At 44.7% G+C, this 22,922-nt stretch overlaps 1 long non-coding RNA gene across 1 annotated transcript in view; it reads right to left on the bottom strand.

Moving 5' to 3' along the window:
• Nucleotides 1-22,692, bottom strand: part of LOC138297263 (uncharacterized) — a 62,551-nt gene extending 39,859 nt beyond the window's left edge. Inside the window, exon 1 of the long non-coding RNA XR_011203983.1 lies at nt 22,571-22,692. This is a non-coding gene — a long non-coding RNA (uncharacterized lncRNA). The remainder of the gene's footprint in view (nt 1-22,570) is intronic.
• Between the last annotated feature and the right edge of the window lie 230 nt (nt 22,693-22,922).

The raw sequence follows: 22,922 nt of genomic DNA, 5'->3' as shown, positions 1-22,922 counted from the left end.
TTCTCTGGTCAAGGCCAGGTTCCCAAACTTTCTATGTATAAAAGAATTGAAAATCTATTACCAAGCTAGATTTTTCGTGAGAATTAAGCCTGAAAGAAAAGTTCATGTTAGCAAAAATGACTAAACATTTTCTGCACAGTCACAAAGCAAGGCCTTGCAGGTCTCCCTTAGGCTAATGCAAGTGAATTAAAGTGGAAAATGCAATTATGCATTTAATACACATTTAGCATCATAAGCCATAAACTCAATATTAATAAGTTACCGGATTTGTTCATGTTACAAAAAATTAAAAACAAAAAAGATTCTGTTAACCCTTTCACATAGCTATCATGTATCACTGCATTTTCTACATTTGCACATCACTTTTAAAATATTTCCTACATAAAATCTATTATCGTAACTCAAACTGTTAATTAGCATCAAGAACTATAAGATCTATAAGATGGATACAAATTAATCTGTTATTCATAAACTTATAAGACTATACGACAAGTATTTAAACTGATAACCAATATTGAATACACACTAATATGGGTTTTCAGTGCACTACATTAATTATATGAACTATTAGTACTTTGATTAGTATCATGCATAAACTGTCACATACAAACGAGCACTGCCATATGAGGGATAGCACTAAAACTTCTACTACATCAGCCCCATTCTGACGGCGAATCAAGCCATCATACAAACTACTATGAGACAGCTCAAACATTAGGAGGTTTCTCCAGTCAAGATGTTCTGGAATCCTCTAACTACTTGATGCCAATGTCATGTATGCATCAGTTAGTCATCAGCTGAAACTCCTCTCTTCTATCTCCGCTGCTGGTTCTCAAATTTTTCAGCTTCCTGATAAACTCGTAAAGACCAACTGCAACCAGGGCACACAGGGCTATAATCAATATAGGTCTCAAGATGGTTCTAACAATACCTCTCCCTGACCTTCCAAACCACCTTACAAGTGCTGAAAATACACTACTTATTCCTTCTCATTCACCTGTCACTTCTAACTCCTTTAATTCCTTTTTCAGGACTGTCATGTTTGAAATATACTTCCTTAGCTCCTTACTATTTTTAGGTATGTAAATGTAGCCCTGTTGAAGTTGCAACATTTTGCAAACTTTGGCCTCTTTTGTGAGAAAAATGGCTAACGTAAGGAAATTTTGTAAAATCATTGATCTCACAGCAACCATTTCTTTGTCAACTAATAAGAAGGCACCTGCTGCATCAGTAGAATGCTTATCTACAATTGTTGACAATTTCCTTATCTTGTGATCATCATTTAGGATCATACCCACTGATGGAAATATGGCACTAAAAATATCACTTACTATTTCAGAAGCATTGGCACCTCTTGTAACTCTGGTGTTTTATTTCTCATCCCAAGCAGGATCAATGACATTTTCCACATGATAAATCTTTGGAAAGACTATTCCTCGGTAACATTTTCTAAATCAGCCTTTCAGCAGCTTGAAATAAGCTTTTTCCCTCAAATGAAATCAACACCTGGAATGGTGGGGTCTTGTCCAGCTATCATAAAAACCCACAAACTTTAAAATAAAAACATATATATACATTCACAATTCCCTACAAAAAGTGTGAATTTTAAATTTGGGTCTATGTATACATAATCTTCCTACATGTCACCTATCTAAGATAAGGGACCCTCGACTCCCTGTTAGTGAATGAGTTTCTTCTCCCTCCCAACTTGGTAACAATATTCCTTTTTCTACTTTAGCTTTCATAGCTCTTCTTTTGTCTTCAACTTGTCCTATGAATTCCTTTTCTACAGGATTAAGAATACAGGTCAGTGTGTTTCTGTGGGCAAAAACTGTACCAAATGTCGATGTCGTTTCAAAGAAACCACCTACCATGTCAATGTTTTTTGCTTTAGCAGTGCTGCTCAACTGTTTCATGATTGGGGCATTTGAAAAAAACAAATCATAATTAGAATAATAATGCTGATAATACTATTGTTGATACAAAAGTGTTAGCAACAAGCTATAGGAAATTCTATAGGTTAAAGGAATACTATGATAAGTGATTCCACACCAACTCATGACAATGAAATTGTGCACACATTACAGTCTCTAATCTCCATCATATTCACATATTCATTCAGAAATCTATAATAAGCATTTGTAAACAAATCACATTTGGATCCATCTGCATGTAACTCTTTCTTTAAGCAAAACATAATCCAGCTAGGAAAAAAAAGATCATTATAACTGTCACAACTAGTATTACAACACATGTGTGCCTACGACTAAGCTTACTAATTTTGTTTCCAGAGACTCAATGGATTCTCTAATTTCAGACGAGAAAATCCAAAATCAAAAATCAGTTATACAAAAAGACAAAAAATGCAAATGCAGATGCAGAATATCACTGTCTTTTTTCAGTCCTTTTTTATTTTTGAGCAAAGCAAATGCCACACATAGTAAAACAAAACCAAAAATAATCTCCTTGACCTTCTAGAAAGTTCATCAAGTGTTTCTACTGAAAAATGTTCAAAAAGGCTTCTAATAAAAGTTCACATGTCAATAATAAAAGCACAGCTGATAATCACTAATAATCACCTCCAGGATCTAATGTCTTTGTTCGTCAAGCGGTAATGAGATTTCAAACTTCATCTCTACCGCAATCATAAATTCAAGAATGTTGAACTGGATTTGAATTGTTAAAGATAAAGCTTGCAAATTCCTTCTCCCATCGATTTGCTGCAAAGGATGTCCATTCAGGTGCTGAGTACTTTCAACTAGGAACTCTCCTTCTTTTTGATCTCCAAGTTACTCGACTTTCAGTATCACTGTCAATTTGAATTGTATCCTCAATTTCATCAGCAATCATTTGAGGCACTTTTACAACTGGCACAGTTTGCTCACTTGGCCAATGGTCTCTGAGTACAGCTCTTTTTTCTACAGCATCTGGTCCTACTTCAGCATTTGAGCTTCCATGAGTCATCAGAGTCTGCCTCAATCCTTACGTGCCAACCGATGCTGTTGACTCGCTCAGACCCACCTCAGACTGCAATTGTGCTGTACCCTTCCAGTGTGGTTCCAAGCAGGTTTTCCTCACATGCTTCTTAACCATAACCCAGTCACCTGGAGAGAAGTCATGGCAAAGCTCATGCTGCAGTTGTGCTGTAGCTTCTCTAGCCCAATGAGACACAGATCAAACCACAACAGCTAGTCCTTTGCAATAATCCAATACCAAGTCATCTGTAATGATCATGAGTACATTCTCAGGCGCAGCTGACAATCTTTTGACTCTCCCATGATGATTTCATGAGGTGACAAACCAGTCTTTCCATCAGGAGTACTTTGCATACTCATCAAAACAAGAAGCAATGTTCTGGCCATTTCAAAGTGGTGGATGCATATACTTTTGCCAATCTGGACTTCAGAGTGCCATTAGCCTGCTCCACCATTCCAGAAGTCTCAGGTCTGTAACTGCAATGAAGTCTTTGCTCAACTTGCAATGCCGCACATAACAATTTTAGGACCTCCCTGTTGAAGTGTGTCCCTCAGACTGACTCTAGAGAAGTCAGGAATCTGAAATGTGGTATCAATTCCCTGAACAGAACAACAGCTTTGCTACTGTAAGACTATCATTTTTCCTGATAGGATAACCTTCAACCCAATGAGAGAAAATGCAAACAACAACCAAAATATATCTTTGGCCTTCATTATGACCCTGGCCGTGAGTGATAAAGTGGCAATAATACCACCAACAGGCTGGCGATATTTACGTCAAATTATGACCATGGCCTAGAAAACTCCCATAGACAGCCAATGTACCACACCAACCGCCAGGGTGTTAACAACACTGACCACAGCAGTAGCCAACAGCATCCAGGCAGAAGACAAAGTACCACCCACCATATTTTGACCTTTCAATTGGCCAGGATTTATGGGGTGGTACCAATGCCATCAAAAGCCTGGCGGAAACACATCAGAGAAGAGCAAAGACTCACCATTGGAGACAAAAGGAAGAACAATGCCGCCATAGAACCGGAACTGCAAGACTTCCCGAAGCTCATCTACGTCATGCTCAACCAGGAACACCAATGCCGATGAAGACAACTCCGGTGAGTACAGCTGCCTAGAACACAAGGGAGGGAGGAAAAGGAGAGTGACACACACACATGCACATCACACACCAGACACACACACACCATACACACAACCAGCTGCAGACGAAAAACAATGGCACATGATACACAGCAGAATAATGCAAGCACAACAAGAATGCAGTAATGAGCATGTATTGATATAAACAGCTACCAAATGAACCAATTGTATGAAAAACAGATATGTACAAAGGTACACAAAGGGCCAAGGCCCAGTCCAATGTACTAAGGGCCCACATGGCCACATGGCACAGTCCAAGGCCCAACTCGAATTGTGACTTCATCTGGATAGAACTCTGTAGGGGCATCAGTTTGCAAGTGGGCAGGCACCTCAGGGGGATGGGTGGTGGGGGGCATCTCAGCCGAATACAGGAACAAGCCCACTGGTTCTGGAGGTGGCTCCGTGCCTACATTTCAGTGCTGGGGAGTGCAAGGCCACATTCTCTGGAGTGGGTGACTTTCCCACTGGTTCTGGAGGGGGCACCATGCCCATTACTCTGTGCTGGGGAGTGCAAGGTTACAATCTCTGGAGTGGGTGATGTTCCCACTGGTTCTGGAGGGGGATCCATGCCCATTATTCTGTGCTGGGGATTGCAAGGCCACAGTCTCTGGAGTGGGTGACTTTCCCACTGGTTCTGGAGGGGGCTCCATGCCCATTACTCTGTGCAGGGGAGTGCAATGCCACATTCTCTGGAGTGGGTGATATTCCCAGTGCTCCTGGAGGGGGCCCCTTGTACAGCAGTCCCTGGAGGGTGGCCTACATGCCCTCCACTGGTGCGGATGGCTGCACTGTGTCATCTGGAGGTAAGGGCTGCACAGTGTCAGCAGGTGAAAGTGCATCCTGGGCAGCCTCTGCTGGAGGTGAGGGCTGCACTGTGTCGGCAGGTGGAGGTGCCTACTGGGCAGCCTCTGCTGGAGGTGAGGGTTGCACTTCCTCAACTGGCAGTAAGGGCCATGTGACCACTTGTGGTGCTGGTGGTGTCACCCTGACAGCCTCTACTGGAGGTGAGGGCTGAACTGTGTTGGCAGGTGGAAGTACCTCTTGGGCAGCCTCTGCTGGAGGTGAGGGATGCACCTTGTTGGCAGGTGGAGGTGCATCCTGGGCAGCCTCTGCTGGAGGTGAGGGATGCACTTTCTCAGCTGCCGGTGGGGGCCCTGTGACCACTGGTGGTGGTGGTGTCACCCTGACAGCTTCAGCTGGAGTCGAGGGCTTCCTCCCCTTCATGACAGGAGGTGTTGGATCCTAACGCTTCCTGGCAGGGGTTGCGGGTTCCTTTGCTTCCGGGCAGGAGTCGAGGGCTTCTTCCCCTTCATGGCAGGAGGTGTGGGATCCTTAACCTTCACTAACTTGCCACCACGACTAGGTGGTGCCACCGCTGTACACGTGGACTGTTTGGCAGAGGTGCTGAGCTGGGTCTGATGGGCAGGATCAGGGGAGGGGAAGGGAAGAGGTCAAGTTGGGCAAAAAGAAGCTTTTTAGGGATAGTGGGGCGGGATGAGGGAGGAGGGATGGGAGTGGAGTTTGGGGGAGTAGTTGTAGTATGTGTATGTCTGCTGGACTTCGGTGCATGTGCATGGGCTGTGTGCTGATGTGAGGTAGATGACTGTTGGGTGTGTGAATGCCTGTGTTTGTGTCCTTTAGGAGGGGGGACAGACAGGGTGGGAGAGGACAGAGGGGACGCATGCATATTGTGGAGGTGTCTGCTAGTGGGATGTGTGTGCTGCTTGGTGTGGTGATGCTGGTGGTGGATGTTGATGCAGTGCATGCAGGTGTGAGTGTGACAAGACTGTGAGTGAGGAGGAGGGGGAGACAGTGGAGTCAGTGGATGTGGTTGTGTCTGCAACTGTCTGGTGTTTGCGTGAGTGCTAGTGGGATGAATTGTGGTGCCTGTGTTTGACTGTGCCACTCTTGTGTGTTGTCTTGTGTGCATGCTCGTCTGTATGTGTACATGGGATGGGTTGGGGTTGAGGAGACTGGGACTGGGAAGTGGTAGTTGGAGAGGGGACGGTAGGGACAGGGATAATGGCTGCCATCAGAGAGGAGGCCAAAGCCTGAATCGATCTCTGTTGGGCTGCCAATACACAGTGAATGCCCTCCAGGAATGCATTGCATTGATGCATCTGGGATTCCAGCCCCTGGATGGCATTCACAGTGGTTGATTGCTCTACGGAGATGGATCTCAGGAGGTCAATAGCCTCCTCAATCAGGGCAGCACGGCTCACTGGGGCAGGTAGAAAAAATAGTACACTGTTCCAAGACAAAAGGCATGTGAGGTAGAGGCGTACCAGTGTTTTCAGGAGAGCCCTCAAGCATCTACTAGGATGCTGAGTATCATCATTGGGCAATCTCGTCAGACTGGCACTGCAATGTCTGACGGACCACCCCAATCAAGGTGGTGGTATTCAACCAAAGATCCTCCAGCAGGTGTAAATAAGTCTGCGGAAAATACTGACAAAAGGACACAAGTGTAGGAGAGACGAGTGATTAAAATTGGCTCTGAGCCATCATATTTTAATAACTCAGAAAAGAAGGAACAGGCCAAGATTAAAAAAGAACTAGAGGAGTAGACACAGGGAACAATGTCCCATTATACTCTATGAAAGGAGAGAAGGTAGAGTACCCAATCCTAACAAAAAGTGGTCAACATGTTTCGCGCCTCTATGGTAAAAAAATGTCTCCCTTTGCGCTTCATCAGGACCTAGACAACTACTTCTCCTAATAAAAAGAAAAATAAGTGCTACAAAGTCACTTACTGACCGAGGACTACTTGTCACCGTCAATTGGTTGAATGGCCGCCACTCCCATGGTAGAGAAAAGGCATCATAGGCACATGTCAGTCTCAAACCAAAGAAGAATTATTTAAACTTCTTGCAGTCCCGCGTTGAACCTACCCGGAGACGCGTGCCTGGAGACCAACTGGGGCAGGGCCTGAGGTGCCTGTGGAGAAAGGGATGCCCACCCTCCTGGGTGACCGGGCAAGGGCAACTCACTGAGGGGCTACTGGGAGTGGGCTGCTGGGACTGGGGTGGAGGCTGTACCTGCAGCTGGGATGGTGACAGAGATGTCTGCCACCACCAGGGAGCTTCCATTTGAGTAGGTATCTGAGTCTGTGTCATCGCCTCCTGTCTCCGCTGTGGTGCTCCCCTCACCCTCCGTCCCACTGGTTCCCTCGGCGTCGGTGGACTCTGCCTCCTAGGTCCTGTGGTATGCAGCTCCCTCTGTTGTTGGTGCCCCTACTCCTCTGCCAGATGATGCTAATGCACACATGGACAGGATGACAGAAGAAAAAAGGTGGAAGATAGAGAAAGGAAACACTGGGTCAATTACTGCACCAACACCACAGTTGACATACACAGCACTGTCACACACAGGGATCAGGCTTGAGCACTATGCATTGCACTGCCAGTGATTTGGTTAGATGCCACAGTAAGATGAGGGCCACACACCGCCAACTGTGCCCCTCCTGGTACCCACAAAGCCCTGACTGACATGGAATGCTAACAAGCTAGGTTACTTGCATTTGCCGTACACCCATTACCCTTGAGCTGGTTCTGCAGCAATGTCTGGCCTGGCCTTAGGGGCACCCACTAAGTCACATCCACCACTCGGATCCCACGCCACTTGGCAATTATTGTAGTAATGCTCACTGTACTCACCGCCTTGTGGCTGCTGTGATGCCCTCAAGCGCCCATCCAGCTCTGGGTAGGCCACCGGCAGTATGCGGACCATCAGGGGGGTCAGGTTCTGACGGGCACTTCTTCCTCATTGAGAGGCCATCCCCAGCTGGGCCTCCGCAGTCTTCCGTGCCCAGCATCTCAGGTCGTCCCACCGTTTCTGACAGTGGGTGTTCTGCCTGCCATAGACCACCAGGGTCCGCACGTTCTTGGTGATGGCACACCATAATCCCTTCTTTTGATTGGTGAGGACCTGCAGAGGTATACAGACAGGAGGACACCATTAAACATACAATCCAGCCTTTCACACATATGGCCCACTGTTTTCGGCACAAATCGGCTGGCGCACACCACGTACACACCACAAATTTTCCCCATTGACACAATTCTTGCACACACATCTCCATGCATCCTTCCCACATGCATTGTGCCTAAGGTGTACTCACCTGCTGGCCTGGAGGTCCATGCAGCAGTTTGTACTGGGGTAGGACCCCATCCACCAAACTCTCCAACTCCTCCGAAGTGAAGGCAGGGGCCCTTTCCCCAGTCACACAGGCCATGGTAGGTTCCAGACACAGGTCACAGCATCACGTGCAGTGTAGGTGTTCTCCCGTTGAAGATCAGGAAACAAGTGAGGAATCAGATAGAAAATGGCGGTCGCGTCCACAGCGGTGTACACGGTCACCGCCGGCGCAAATCCCCATTGGCCACTGTACTCAATAGAGCCTCATGTTATCCAATGAGGAATTGCACGGCGGTGCAAGACCACCTTCCACCACGACGCCCAACGTCGGCGGAGTTACCTCACTTCCATCTGTCCCTAAATACAGGACAGGCGGTCACCAACCGGTTCTTTCCAAGTGACAGTGGGCTTGGCAGCAGGATTGTCACAGCCAATGTTCTAAATTGTGCTGGCAAGAGTTTTGTCTGCCCTGGTGAAACGCATGTGCAGCTACACAGCTTTCCCCCAGGTGGAAGATCTGCCCACTGTGAAGGCCGGATTCAATGAAATGGGACATATACCCACTGTTGCTGAGGCCATAGATGGGACACATATTGTGTTAGTCCCCCCCCCGCCAGAATGAACAGGTGTTCCGGAATTGGAAGAGTTTCCACTCACTGAATGTGCAAATGGTGTGCCTGGTGGGCCAGCACATCTCCCACGTCAGTGCTAAGTATCCTGGGTCAGTGCATGATGCCTTTGTTCTGAGGAATAACAGCATCCCAAATGTGATGGCCCAACTACAGAGGCACAGGGTGTGGCTAATAGGTGAGCCATGGTCCCCACCCACTGTATGTTAGTGTATGCCTTCAGGTGTCATCCCCAAATCATTGTGTGAGGCTAAATGTTGTCCCTCAATACTTGCAGGTGACACTGGCTACCCAAACCTATTGTGGCTGCTGACCACTGTGAGGAATGCCAGGGCAGGGGCTGAGGAATGTTATAATGAGGCACATGGCAAACCAGAAGGATCATCAAGAGGACCTTCCGGCTCCTGAAGGCCAGGTTCAGGTGCCTCCATCTGACAGGTGGATCTCTGTGCTACGCACCAGGAAAGGTCTGCCAGACCGTAGAGCATACTGCATGTTGCACAACCTGACCCTCAGATGGCATGTACCCTTTCTGCAGGAGGAGGAGACTGGAGATGCCCCTGTGGCAGCAGTGGACCCTGAAGACAGTGAGCATGATGAGGCAGAGGATGATGATTAGGACAACAGAACATCAGTTATACATCAATACTTCCAATGACACCCAGGTGAGATAGTGTAACTTACCATTCCTCTGACTATTAATGTTTTCTGTGTGGCTGTAGCATGATGGCATTAACTTCCATTGCATCTCAACTTACTGTCACCTATGGCTTTTCATTTTACAGATGTTGGTGAGATGAGAACTGTGTACTGATGTGATGACTACAGACAGCTACAGCTCATTATTTCTATGCTCTCACAGTGTTCAGATCATTTGCACTAGATGTGACTGTTTCCATGAATGCACATTTTCAACACATAAAATATTAGTAGTCAAGTTGTATTCAAGGGTGTTTATTGTAGTGCTATGAAGTTGAGGGAAAAGTGCAATGCAATGGGGTGATGATGGAGGAAAGTCCAAGGATTGTTCCAGGTTGTTTGTAGCACAGATCCTGTGTCCAAGGGGCCATAAGAAGAGGAGCAAAGGCAGTTCAAAGTGGACAAGGTGACAGGGTGGGACACACGGGGACAATCAGGAGAATCTCATTTCTTGGTGGTGGTCTTAGCAAGTGTATCTGGCTTCTGTCTGGGTCGCAGGGAACGTTTGCTGGGTGGTTCACCTTCTGAAGGAGGAGGGGTGCTGGTGGCCTGTTGGTCCTGTGGTGGGGCCTCCTTCTCACTAGTGGCAGCAGAGGTGGAAGGCTGTTCAAATATCTGGCTAGTGGCAGGGACCCACTGGTGTGACACTGCCTCCCTCATAATATTGTCCATGTCTGCCAGCACCCCTGCTATGGAGACCAGGAAGTTGTTAATGGCCTGCATGTCGTCCCTGATCCCCTGGTACTGTCCCTCCTGCAGCCGCCTGTTCACCTGCACATTGTCCAGGATCTGGCCCGTCGTGTCCTGAAAATGTTGATATGCTCCCAGGATCTCTGCAAGTACCTCCTGGAGAGTCAGTTCCCTGGGCCTGTCCTCCCCCTGGCGCACAGCAGTCCTCCCGGTTTCCCTGTTGTCCTGTGCCTCTGTCCCCTGAACTGTGTGCCTACTGCCACTGGCCCCAGGTCCCTGATTGTCTTGGGTTTGAGGTGTGGCCTGGGGTCCCTGTAGAGGTGGACACACTGCTGAGTGACGTGTCCTGGGGACAGAGGTATGGGTATGCTGGGTTGGTGGGTGCTGTGTTGTTGTTTCCTGAAGGGGAGGATCTGTGGTGGTGCATGACTGGGCCTGAGTAATCAGCTGTCCAGAGGTCCCTGATGGCCCAGATTGGTCATCCAGATCCTGAAGACCAGTGTTGCTGTCATCACTGTGGGCCTCTTTTGTTGGGGTACTGGATATTGCTGGCACCTCCTCTCCGCTGACATCGGCTGGGGTACCTGTGGGGATGTAAATGATGTGTTATTGTTTCCGTGTCTGACATAGTGTGCATTCGTGGCTTGTCCTCTTTGGTTGTATTTGGCCTGGCAGCTTTAATTTGTGTAAGGTGGTATATAGTGGGACAGCTTATTCTCTCTAGTGTGCATGTTTTACTGATAGGTGTCCATGCAGGGCTCTGAGTGGTGTCCATGCATTGGTATGGCATGCATGGGTTGGCATTGGAATGAGTGAGATGTGATGTTGGGATGTGTGGGAAGCGGTGGAGTTATGGGAGTGTGGGTGAGGGTGGGGGTATGTGATGGCATGCACATAGGAGGGTAATAGTAGTAGAGAGTTGACTTACCATAGTTCAGTCCTCCTTCAGCCAGGCCCTCAGGATGCATGATTGCCAAGACTTGCTCTTCCCATGCTGTTAGTTGTGCGGGAGATGGGGTCCACCGCCAGTCCTCTGTACAGCGAGCTGGTGTCTTGCTGCAGTGGAACATACCTTCCCCCGTAGGTCGTTCCACCTCTTCCTGATGTCATCCCTAGTTCTTGGGTGCTGTCCCACGGTGTTGACCCTGTCCACGATTCTCCACAAAAGCTATATCTTCCTAGCTATCAATATCTGCTGCACCTGTGCTCCAAATAGCTGTGGCTCTACCCTGATGATTTTCTCTGCCATGACCCTTAGCTCCTCCTCTGTGAATCGGGGGTGTCTTTGTGGTGCTATTGGTGTTGTGTGAGGTGTGTAGGTGAGGGTGTGTAGGGTGATGTGTTGGGGTGTGTGATGTGGGGTGTGTGGGTGGTATAGAGGTGTAAGTAGTGTGTGGCTCTGGTTTTGTCTGTGGTCTTGGTGTCTGTCTTGTGCCAATGGTTTGTGGTCGTAAAAGGTTGTGGGTAATGTGGGTGTGTGTCTTATAGTGGTGAGGGTGAGGTGTGTGTATAGGTGTCAGCTGTGTGTTATTTAAATTGACCAATGTGGTGTTGTTTTGTATGTGTGTGTTTGTATTTTGAGCGCGGCGGTATGTACCGCCAATGGTTTACTGCCGCTGAATGTCTGCTGTGCTGATTCGTGGGTCATAATGTGGTGGGCATTGTTCTGTTGCCGTAACAGTGTGGGTTTTGATACTGCCACTTTATCACTGACCTTTGGTGTGGCGATATTGTGTATGTGGCTGAATAGTGATGGGTTGGTGTATGTGTGTCATAATATGGTGAACGGATATCCACTGCAGCAGCGGTAAGTTGGCTGCAGTCAGTGTGGTGGTAAGTGAGAATTACTGCCAGTGTCATAATGAGGGCCAGTGTCTTTTAAATCCGCAGGCAAATGATTACATATCATGATTGGGTACTATATGACACTCGAGTACTGTGTCTCAACTTTACATTGCACATCCTCACCATTTGTTTGAATCTCAGCCTTAAAGACTTGAATTGCAGACCACGAATTGATGCTCATCCTCAAATGAACCTATTTTTAGTGGGACTGATTCTGTTACTAGGATAGACAACTGTTTATTTGTGACTCCTACAATTCGAATTTTCCATCCTGAAAGTGTCAACCAAAAATGGCACATGTTGACCCAATACATCAGTACTTGCATAGGGATCATGTTGATCTACTAATAAGGAAATATCTAGTGCACAATCTTCGTCACCTGAACTATCCAATTGAAGAATCTAGGAAAATCCTTAGTACTCAAATCCATTAGGTGAAACTGTGATGCCAACTGATTCACGTCTGCATTTGCAACATGATTTAAATTCTGTCTGGGAACTGTTATCTGTTGCTAAGCCATTAGAGCTTGGGGTGTCTGCATTTGCTGTCCTTGGACCACATTTATATTTTACACCTGGGATCCTTGAAATCTCTGTTTTTGATTCTGATTATTAACTTGTGCTTGAACACCTCCGTTACTCTATACCTGATTTTTCACATTAATAAGGGGACACTCCCTTCTCCAATGCCCTAAATTTCAAGACGCATGACATAGATTTGTCCTTTTCAAAGTCTCGATATTAACAGCTAAATTCTCGTCTACCTGAACACCACATCCTCTACCTCTAGGTTGGAAGTCATGAGTTCCCTGCTGTTGCACTCCTTGCATACCACCAGTGTTCACTACCATCTGCAGACCTTAACTAGTTTTTTATGCAGCTTTCATTTGCATAACCATTACCTTTTCCTTCAATTTTTACTGCTTTAATTCCAATTCATCACTGCAATATTTTGCGTACCACAGGATTTCATCAACTGGTTTGCCAACAAATCAAATGTTGCTGAATCATTTAACTTATCTCTGGTTTCAATCCTTGCAGAAATCTAAACACAAAATGACCCATATCTTTAGCTCGTATGGCCCCTGTACCACTTTAATGTTTGAAAGCCTCCAACAGTCAACAAAACTATACCAGCATGGTACATGATGACGTCAAACTCATTCTTTGTAACAACTCATTTGCTTTGCAATTGTCTCTCACACAATTTCTTCACACACCTAATGCAGAAAATTGTAAGTAATAAAACAAACAAACTGTCTGCTTACTACAGGATAGGTTAACCAAACACTTCAAAGCAGGAGATACACTTTCCGACTATGGCTTTCACAATTACACAATGAATAAAAATTGACCAGCAAACCTCACTCTGTTAGAAACAGATTCTCCATGTGCACTCTTGATTCACTTAATACCAGCCAAACCCACATTCAATTAAGGAAAACTATTGCCACTGTTGACAACGTTTCACGACAAGCACCTCTCTGCAAATAATAAATTGACCAAGTATCTTCTACACCTGTGCCTATTACTGGGATCTCACGCCACGATGGACCCTTTAACAACAACAACCGTGAGCATGTTTTAGTAACAAGCACCACAATCACACAACTTCAAAAACTCCCCAAAACACTCCACAACATCAAACTTTACCTCAATCTGAGGCCAAAAACAATGCAAGCAAAAACCCTATTAACACACATCCGTCTCTCACAAGAAAGACTACAGAACTTCATCAGTATTTGGAACAAACCATGGGACAGAATTTGAAGTGAATAAAATTCAAGTGGGCAGATCACATTGGACTAATCCTATCTCCCTAACACTATGCCAACTTTTCTCTCCCTTTTCGTAGGTCAGACCCGACATCTGCTACAATATTTGCTGTAGCATTTTTCCTTTGCAGGATAATGCTTTAAAAGAAGTCAATGAATTGCTTGGCCCAACATAAAGGTGTGGAGGAAAAGTCATTAAATTTCACAGCAAATCAATTCAAATATAAAAATGTAAAAATGTATGACCAATGTGGCCACACAAGGAAATCTCCAGTATAGAATAAAGGTAGCGGGTTTTTTGGAAAATATTCAAACAAACTAACATTAGCAGCACTGACGAATGGAAAGGATACTCGCTACTGGTCTGGAGTGAGACCCTGCTCCAAATCCAACTGGGGAACAGTATACTAAAGTTCATAATGCAAGATGATTCATCAATCCATCACTCCATGTGACACAGAAGTTGCCAATGTCCAATAGAAATCGATTATGTGGCACAGCCTGCAACATTGCTGAAAGTTCTCATTGCCAATAGATAAACAATATTCCACCTGGGTCATCCATGCGAGTTGAAACAAATGTATATGTTACCAGTTCAACAGATCCAAATGTACTGTGCTCTCTGAGTAAAAAAATAGAACATCTATTACCAAGCTAGCTTTCTCAAGAGAATTAAGTCTGAAAGAAAAGGTCACGTTAGCAAGAATGACTAAATATTTTCTGCACAGTCATGAAGCAGGGCCTTGAAGGCCTCACTTAGACTAATGCAACTGAATTAAAGAAGCACTTTGATTTATGCATTTAATACACATTTAACATCCTAAATCATAAACTCAATATTTATAAGCTATCAGATTTGTTTTTGTTACAATAAATTTAAAATGAAAAAGATTCTGTTAACCCTTTCATATATTACGTATTACTGCATTGTCTACATTTGTACATCACTTTTAAAATATTTCTTACATAAAATCTATTATCAATTTATTGCAGACTGTAAATTAACATTATGAACTACAAGATGGAAAGGAATTAATCTGTTAAACATACATGTATAAAACTATACCATGTGTATCTAAATTGATACTGTGAATGCACGCTAAAATGGCTTTTCAGTGCAGCACTATACATATGAACTATTGGTACTTTGATTGATATGAAGCATAAACTGTCACATATAGTTTAGCACTGTGACATGAGGACAGTACTGACATTTCTGCTACATCAGTATCTTTGATGGAGCAAAGCATCAACTTTGAGGGCATGATACGTTGGTTTTTGCAGACATCAGCTGCAGAACCCATTTCTGATGCCCAGGACTGGAGGGGACACCTCAGGCAAGGGTAAGACTCACAGATGGTAGAGTCAAGCAGCACCAGGAGAGTTGCAGGAAGTCTTGGATATCCTGGAGACTACAGGAGAACAGGGGGCAAGCCAATAAGCCCTTGGAGAATCTTTGGTGCAAAGGTGTAGAGAATAAGTCCAGTCATTCTCACTGCAGGCAAGAAGCAGCAGGCAGAAGGCCAACACAGCAAAGGAAGTAGAAAAGTGGCAGTTACTCCTACGGCACAGTACACAGCAGGCAGTAGGCGAACACAACAAAGTAGTTGCAGAGTGGCAGTCCCCCTGACAGCACAGCAGTCATTCTTTTTGTCTTTGGTACCAGTAGAGTTCTGATTTGGTGGGGTGTGGGATCCAGTACTTATACCCAAATGTGCCTTTGAAGTGGGGAAGGCTTCAAAGGGGCCTTTGAAGATCACAAGGTCTCTGCCCTTCCTTCCCTGGCTCCAGACACTCAACAAGGGGTTATGCAGCCCTTTGTGTGGGGAGAGGCACAGTCCTATTCATGTGGCATTTTCAGACTTACAATTTTAAATTCGACTTCACCATGAGTTGTGATTTTACATTTTGAGTCCAGAGACACCACACTCCAAATCTTTATCTTTTCCCAATTGCAAGATACACTTAAAAGTTGCATCAAGTTAAACCCAATGTTAACCTATGGGAGAGATAGGTCTTGCACTAGTGAAAAACTGGCAGGTCGAAACAGCAGTTTAAAACTTCCCACACAGGCTATGCAGTGGCAGGCCTAAGGCATTTTTGAAAGGCTACTGTAGTGGGTGGCACAATCAGTGCTGCAGGCCTACTAATACCATTTATTTTAAGGCCTTGGGCACATATAGTGCACTTTACCAGGGACTTACAAGTAAATTAATTATGCCAATTGGGGAGAAGCCAATGTTACCATTTTTTAGGGCACAAAGCACGTTTACCTTAGCACTGGTCAGCAGTGGTAAAGTGCCCAGAATCCTAAAACCCAGCAAAAATGAGTCAGTAAAACAAGAGTACGAAGGCAAAAGTCTGGGGATGACCTAAGGTAACTATAACTCACACCTCCGCCATGCACAGTTTTCTCCTCAGTAGTTTTACTGGAAATATTACATTGATATGATCAATAATGTTATCAAAGATGTCAGGAGTGTTGCAATATATGGGGTAATTAGTCATGCATGGTGTGGGTGCAAATTATAGTTACCTTAGGGCACGAGTTATAGGGCCATATGTACGAACACTTTTTCCCATAGACACAGAATGGGTAAAAACCTTTGCTACATCTGGCCCATAGTTACTTCAAATAACTCTAACTATAAGAGCTGAATTTCTATGGTTAAAATGTAAGCCTAACTATAACGTCCCTGTAATCTTAGTTTTTTTCACTGAATTTCTATGCTTTTTTTAACAAAGTAATTTTACTTACTATTCGTTAACCCCCTATAATCACCCAGCTCTTCAACACTCATTGCCTTTGGCCATGCACAATGGAGGTTGGCTGCAGGACCTGGCCAGTGGCCAGGCCCTGCACTCAACCCCCTATAACCACCCAAGCCCAAATCACTTATAATCAGAAATATTCAGGCAAATTTAAAAAAAAGTATTTGACAAGTTAAAGAGTGATAACATCTTTGTGTATTTACCTTAAATATTTGAAGTTGAAAAGAATTTAAAGCTGAGAAATGTCAACTGACACTAGACTTGAATCCTCAATCTTCCATGTGAGGCCACTAGGCCATAGGTGACTCCCTACAGTTGTTTGTCAGACACATCTATGACAATAAAAGCAAATCTTTTGATGGTAAAAAAATATGTAACTGTTCCACCAATAGAAATGTTTCACATTCAAACACGAATAAATAAAGAGGGACACAACCATGAGATACCAGGATTTAAACCTTCAGCCTACTGTGGGACTGTCCAAGAGTTTCGTCAGTAGACCAGACATGACTTTGTTTTGCTGTGCTTCAAAAAATAACTATGACATTCCAACCAAACATTTTGCTTGGGTGTCACTTTGAAGTCATTCTATGGCAAGATCATGACAATAAAAAATAATTCTCTCTCTCTCTCTTCCATCCCATTATAGGTTAGAAGAGAAGGAGAGCGAAAGTGACAGGACCGCAGGGGGAGCCTCAAGGCCCCACTGTTTTAGCCGGCTTCCTGCATCCTGCTGGAGCCAACATTGCTCCTGCACACAGTTGCCAGTAGGGAGTTATAGTTAGTACCTCGATTTCATTGAAAAGACATTTTTTTAATTTGCCTATATCTCTGGTGCCATTTGACAAATCTTTAATAAGTTTTCCAAACATTTGTTCCCAAGAATCTTGTTGTACATGCTAAGTTTCCGGGTGATCCATCAAGCGGGGGTCGAGAAAAAAGGGGGTCAGAAATGTGGATTTCCCATTGCAATTCCAATAGGGATTTTGAACACAACTACAGACTAAACTGCTAGAAGGAATTACACCATATTTGGCAGAAATGCAGCTTTTGGTCCAGAAAGAAGCCTTTATGTTGTTTGGTGTAAATCCTTCAGTAGTTTTTCGGATATTAAAAGAAAACTAAATATAGATATAGAATATAGAATATAGAATATAGAATATAGCTATAGATATAGATGTAGACATAGATATAGATATAGAAGTGTTGCAGGAAACATTGGCAGCAATTTTGAGACTCTGCTTCAGCCAAGTCTAAAAAAAGAAACATTAATTAAAAAATGAAAAGGGGGTAGGGTACTGTCACCCTACCCCACTTGCCTTGCTGCAGGGGTCCCCCAGAAACTCCCCCCAAGGCTTAAAAGTATATGTTTTAAAGCACAGCGAAAATTGTGGCAGATCTGCAAATTTCTCTGTGAATTAAAAAAAAAGCAAGCACTGTCTCCTGCTCATGCTTTTATTTTTGCCCCTGGATGGGCCGAGTCCCAGGGGAATTGGGGGGGAGGAGAGGGGCACATGGGGACCCCTTCCTAGGGGTTATATTAGCCCCTGGGATCATCACCTCCCTGAGGCTGAATATGAAATTTATGCAGGGGGTCCGCGTGGACCCCTGCAGCCCCAGGGTCCGCCAGCTCACTGTAGCAATGATATTAAAACATGTGAGTGCTGCGTGCCCCCCCAAAACCCAGGGGACCTTCACCTCCCTGGGGCAAAATGTGTATTTGTAATGGGGAGGCATGTACAGCCTCCCCCACAGCCCTGGGGAACGCCACCCTCATCGGGCTAAGTATGAAATTCATGCACGGGACCCACACTGCCCCCGTGAAGCTCCTAGGACCTCCACTGAGCTGAAATAATATGATGAAGGAGCTCCATTGCGGATCACTGGCCCCAGGGACCACCACCTCCCGGGGGCTAAAAAAGTTTGGAGGTGGGCCTCCCAGCCCCCCTCCTGAAGCCAATGATAGCATTGGGGAACGCAACCCCCCCAGGCCACTTCCTTGTGTGTTTCGAGGAGCTCACCCCTGGGACGGTTTGCTCTGACTTGGCAGGAGCTTTGACAGCTCCTGTCAAGTCAGAGCAATCACTATGATTCCAGTGAGATGGAGCTGCCAAAGAGCTCCCGTCCACTGGGAGCAGAGGTTTCATCTCTTTCCCTGCCCGCAGAGAAGAAACCATTGCACACAGGGAGGTGCATGTTTAGCAGCTCCCTGTGTGCAAGAGCAGAGCTGGCACCCGCAGGAGGCGGGAAGCCTGCTGGGACCGAGGGAGACTTGAGGCTCCCCCGCGGTCCCATTGCACACTAGGTGCCAAAGAGCATCCTGGGAAACATGGCTGGACCCGGGGGATGGGGTCCCCAGGGCCAAAATCGGCCCGAGCATGGGGGCCGTGTGGCCCCTTCCTCATTGAATAGTGGTGGGCCCTAGGGGATGGGTCCCCGGGGGCCTAATATATATATATATATATATATATATATTCACTTAAAAGATACAAAAGATATATATATACATATTCACTTAAAAGATACAAAAGTTACAGGAATGTTATAGTTAGGAAATAGAATTTAAAAAAACATTCAAATGCACTTAAAATCCAAAGGTTACAGGGACAATATAGCTAGAATCACATTTTAAACATACAAAACCATAGAAATTCATTTGTTACAATTAGAGTTATTTCAAGTATTGATAACTCGTGCCCTAAAGTAACTATGACTTGCCCCCTCACAATGCATTGCTAATTACACCAGATATTATAGCACTCATAGCATCTTTGATAACATCATTGATAATATCACTGCAACATTTGGAGTAAAATTATTGATGAGATAACTGGGCATGGAGGGGGCCAGAGTATATACACACACACATATATATATATGGATATTGTTGGCAATGTATACATTTCAAATCTTGATTATTAACAATTATAATTCATCTTGCCTTCTCCTGAATGCGGAAGTGTTGCTGAAGGTGCAAAGATTATTGCTGGCTTTGGTGCTTGAGTGAATTTTAGTTGGCATAAAAAGACAAATACCATTATATGATGTAGAGCAGTCTCAGTGCAGTAAGTGTGAAAGCCCAGGTAGCAGCAGAGAGATGCACTTGGTTAATTAATTCTACTACTCTTTTTCTTACACTTGTGCACATTTTTGAGATGTCAGTGCTCAGTGCGCTGGAAGAAGCAAGGCAGGAGTATAGGTGCACCATGCGTAGATCGGCTCAAGCACGTGTGACCCAAAACATTAAATGGTCTTATTGCAGACTAAGAGATCTCTGCTGGAAATTCTAGCAGCATCCCCCATCCCTCACACACACACACGCCAGTGCTTAATTTGTGCTTGTTGTTTCCGGATCCGAGCACAGGCACTTATTTTTGAGGGCCAGCGTTTATTTTTCTACCTTAAGCATTTACTGCGAGCAAAAGACATATAAGGGAAAGACGAATGAAGAGAAAAACAAAAAAGTGTCACAATGGGAGAAAGCAGAAAGCTGCATGAGTGAACTGAAGAGGCAGGCAGTGGCTTTAAATGGACTGAAGAGGCCCGAGGTCGCTTCAAGATTACTCTGCCTCAGTATTCTGTGCTTGCACATGTAATTACAGCAGCCGCGAGTTTAAGCGGAAGGCTTTGGGCACTGGCACGTTTTTATTTACAAATTAAGCACTGCCAAACGCACACACACAGACACATACTCTCACACATTCACGCATGCAATCCCACACTCTTTCTCGTGTACTGCAAAAATAGCCTGCAGCATTGCATACAGTTTCTAAACTGCCAACTGCAACTGTTCTGTGACTGCACCTCAATCATTGCTCGTGGTGCTTCCCACTATTGCAATATTCCCCCACACAGCTCTAGCAATATACTTCAGTCTTGAATTCAACTCCTTTTCTAGTTGAGTATTGTCAGCCCATTTTTCTAACAATGTTGATGGACTTTTGGGGTTCACGCATTTCCACTTGCAGGAGCTCTGAGATTAGAGTCGCTGTAGTTTAAAATCAGGCACCAGACAGACTACCTGCCAGAAAATTGTACCATAAGCAAACCTGTTCGATCAGTGTCCCTGATATTTAATTTTTGGTATTTTTTTAAATGTTAAAACCTTCCTGCCATTGAGATGCCACATGCCTCTAAGCTATTGCTTTTTGGTCATTTTATTAAACAACTTCTGATTCCCTATTGGGACAGGTGTGCCTGTTCATTGCTTTCAGTCAATAAAATTCAGGGTTGGGTTTAATGCCTCACCACTTTCAAAGTTCACCAGATGCCACTGCTTAGAGGGCAACACATCAATCCAGCTTCAAATTTCACTTGTTGCAATAGATCTTATGAAGCCTTTGGGGGACTGTCTTTTATTCTGCTAGTGTAGCGGAAGGATGTAGTTTGCTGCATTAACTGCCATATTTAGAGATCTCTGACTGCCTGGCAGAGATCTCTGTCCCGTCAGAAGACCCGCCACCATGGTGGCTCCACAGAAGGTACTGAAGCTTTACTGTGCAGGCACCATGTTCAGTGCACCCACAGAGCAATGCTTCCCGTTTTCCAAAGTTCGAATTTGTTATTGAAAAGCAAAAAAAAAAAATCTATGCCTTGGGGTTTTTTTCACAGCACATCCGGGTCATTATTCATATTTCCTGCTCGAGACCACCAGGCTTTCTCTGGTAGTCCCAAAAAAGAAAAATAATACATTGAAATGTCCACTCAAGATGGTGGATGATCTGAAATACATTGACTGACTGTCCAATTTTCATCAGACCATCAGTCATATGTTTCCGCTGGTAGAGCCTGTGTAGGTTCCCACATTGGAATATGGTGGTTCCATATGACTCTAAAGAAAGCAGGGAAATCTGGCAGAAAGGGCACTTCTCCAAGTTTGTGGCGGTGTTACCTTTCTGCCAAATTCTAAATAAGCTCCACAGATGCCTTTAATCTGATATCATTGCATAACTGGATTGAATAGACAAAATACAAACCTTTTTAATGAGGCTGTCTGATAAGTTATTCTTTATTATCTAGAGAACATCTAGAGAAATGTTGCTGAATGTGAGAAACGGGAGGCATTTGCAGCTGAGGCCAAGGTTTCTACTGCAAAGAGAAGCATTTGTGCCATTAAGGAAATACTTGAAAATTGGGCGTGGATCTGTTTGGTACATGAAGTTAGGCACAAATGATAAAAAGGGAAAAAATAAATATTACTACAGGTTTCAGTGCACTATTTCCACTCCATGAGTAATGCACACTCGCCTTCTGAGATGTGGTACAGTTTCGCATTTAGGTAGCATTGTTGCTTTTTGATGTCAGATGAGCCACTCAACTACACAGGCAGTTGCTTGAGACCACCAGTGAGGTGTGCACGTGAGGGAGAGCCCAGCATGACATAAGACACAAAGGTATTAAATTGCCGCGAAATCCTGTCCAAGCAGCCCTAACAGGTAAGCAATGTATGGTGACAGTCTCAATTAAGTGGAGGACTCAGGAGGAGCAGAGGCCATTGAACACCGTCCCCTGGTGGACTCTCCTTGGGGCATTCATCATTTTGACGGCAGATGAAGATTACGGAGAGACTTTTCAATTCATATCCAATATATATGTACTTGAGCGACACAGGAACTAATTTGACCATTTGTAAACGCAAACCAAGGTTGAAGCATTTTTTATTGACTGCGTAGAGTTATGTAGTATCTGCAGTTCTTGAAGCGAATTGACAAACATATTTATCAGCATGGCAACGATTATGCCTCCCCCCAACCACTGGAAACATTAGCAGACTAAATTTGGCAATTCCAAACCTACTAAATACTTTTGCTGAATCTGTTATGCCATCAGCTTACTAGCGGAGGCAATAATGGGTGTATTTCTAGGTTTTCCAAGTTATGGTTCCACGTACCTTGAGTTGTGAAATCTCCAGGAAATAAATCGCAGCGAACAGTCCAAATCTGCCCCAAACGCGTTTGATAAAGCTGGTACAATCCGGTGTAAACCGAGTGGGGCAACCTGCTGTTTTTCTGAACTTTGTATAAGCGAAAGTGATGAGGGGATTAATAGTACTTTCACCTAACACGAATGACGTCTTGCGAACGCATTTGCACAATATTCATAGGCGTCCTTTGAAGACTGAAGGCATGCTTCAGGCAAAGCAAAGGTCACTAATATTGTGTTCTTATCGGAACTCTCATTTCACCGTGCATGTTTTTCACGATGCAAGCAGAACCTCTCACTCATCAGCGTGCAGTCAGTGT

The sequence above is a fragment of the Pleurodeles waltl genome, chromosome 5 (assembly GCF_031143425.1).
Source record: "Pleurodeles waltl isolate 20211129_DDA chromosome 5, aPleWal1.hap1.20221129, whole genome shotgun sequence".
In the NCBI taxonomy this organism is placed as follows: Eukaryota; Metazoa; Chordata; class Amphibia; order Caudata; family Salamandridae; genus Pleurodeles; species Pleurodeles waltl.
Note: the sequence above shows the minus strand (reverse complement) of the source record. Positions and strands in the feature narration are given on the sequence as shown.